General features: G+C 36.4%; 1 non-coding gene across 1 annotated transcript; it reads right to left on the bottom strand.

The window, feature by feature from the left end:
* Nucleotides 1-310: 310 nt before the first annotated feature.
* On the bottom strand, nt 311-439 carry LOC119473988. The gene has a single exon (XR_005203270.1). It is a non-coding gene; the product is annotated as a small nucleolar RNA SNORA51 (small nucleolar RNA).
* Nucleotides 440-1,915: the final 1,476 nt, after the last annotated feature.

Genomic DNA, 1,915 nt, shown 5'->3' with positions numbered 1-1,915 from the left:
GGCCCACCCCAATAAACTCCTTTTAATTTCTGTATCCCTTTAAAGTCCCTATCACCAGATATGGTTATTTTCCGAGACAGTGGGGACTAGAACTTCAACATATAAAGTTTGGGAAGACAATTCAGCTCATAACATATAGGGGTATACACAGATAAACACATTCTTATTAAACAGTAAGTGCATGTTACAGAAACAAACCAAGTAGGATAAACCCAAATCGTTAACAATGTTTACCTCTAGGGTTGGGATGGAGTGGATAGAGAATATTTGATTCCTTTTGCAATTTTAAAAGGTCTGGAATGATGGTCTTCCATGTTTCCCTATTCACAATCCAGACGAAGCATGGCTCCTGGGCTGAAATGCACAGAGGATAGGTTTATTTCTTTCTCTTTTTACACAGTCAGTGTAAGAACACAGCTGTATTAAATACCAGGAGGCTGTTCTGGAATTATTATTTGTTCTTTATTCTTTTTTAAGTTTTTCAGGATTTTCAAATAATAATAAAGATAATAGAAATATCACCTACAGAAAACATATCATCATCAGAGGTACACACTGCCCAGATGCTAGCCAATACTGCTCCTACTCTTGGGCAAAAAAGAAAGCTACATTTCCCAGCCTTGTAGTTAGTTAGATTGGATGATTTGACTGAATTTTGATCAAAGAAATATAGGCGGAAGAAAATAAGCCACTTCAAGTCTTGGCCTTAAAACATCTCTTGTTATCTTCCTGAGGTTGTCTCCTTCTCTTCTTGACAGCTTATTGAATCAGAGGATCTAGTGAAGGAACTCTGAGCCCATTCTCTGAGGTGGCAGAGGCACATGGCAGAAGAAGCTGGGATTCCTGAATCACCACCTGGAGTAGAGCTATCCAAGATAGGCTGATTTATATACGACTTTGTGTGAAGTCACTGTGTTTTAGGGTTATCTGTTCCAGCAACTAATATTAATTACTATGACAAATATATGACCAATACTAGCTCCATTCTATGAAGTAAATACCATCCATTAAAATGAAATATGTACACACCCTTCCAACTAGAAATTACCCTTCTAGGAAACAAAGCTTTACAATTAAAATTATAAGTATTCAAACATGTGTTTGTAATGATATGCTTGCCATAGGAAAAAAAAGTCAATTGTATTTTCATCCATAGGTAAATGGTTCAACAAATTATGGCATAATGATTTATTAAATCCTTTGCAGCAATCAAAAAGAATAATCTAGCTATATGTACTGACTGGATAGATGCTGATCACATCAAGTTATTTACATAACAAACCTGGAGGTAAATATCTATAACATGATTTGTTTTTATAAAAGTTAGATGTATAAACATGCATAAACTTAGAAAGATTAGGGAGTATAATGTATACAACATTATTTTAAATAATAACGTTAGGTAGATAAATTTCAAAAATAGCTCCAATTCTTCACCTTTTTAAAATTTATGTTCCTTGCAATACAACTTTGTGGTTTCTTCTAGCAAGAGATGGAATCCATTCTCTGATTACTTAAGTCTAGATTCATACTGGAATTTGCTTTTGACAATAGAAAATGATGGAAACTATGCCAGTTTTAAGCCTAGAACTCAAGAGTTTATTTCTATTTCTACACGGTCAGTGTAAGAACAGAGCTGTGTTAAATACCAGGCTGTGTTTTTTTGTTTGTTTGTTTGTTTTTTTGAGACGGAGTTTCACTCATGTTACCCAGGCTGGAGTGCAATGGCGCGATCTCGGCTCACCGCAACCTCCGCCTCCTGGGTTCAGGCAATTCTCCTGCCTCAGCCTCCTGAGTAGCTGGGATTACAGGCACGCACCACCATGCCCAGCTAATTTTTTGTATTTTTTTTTAGTAGAGATGGGGTTTCACCATGTTGACCAGGATGGTCTCGATCTCTTGACCTTGTGATCCA

This window comes from Cebus imitator, unplaced genomic scaffold (assembly GCF_001604975.1).
Source record: "Cebus imitator isolate Cc_AM_T3 unplaced genomic scaffold, Cebus_imitator-1.0 Scaffold199, whole genome shotgun sequence".
NCBI lineage: Eukaryota > Metazoa > Chordata > Mammalia > Primates > Cebidae > Cebus > Cebus imitator.
Note: the sequence above shows the minus strand (reverse complement) of the source record. Positions and strands in the feature narration are given on the sequence as shown.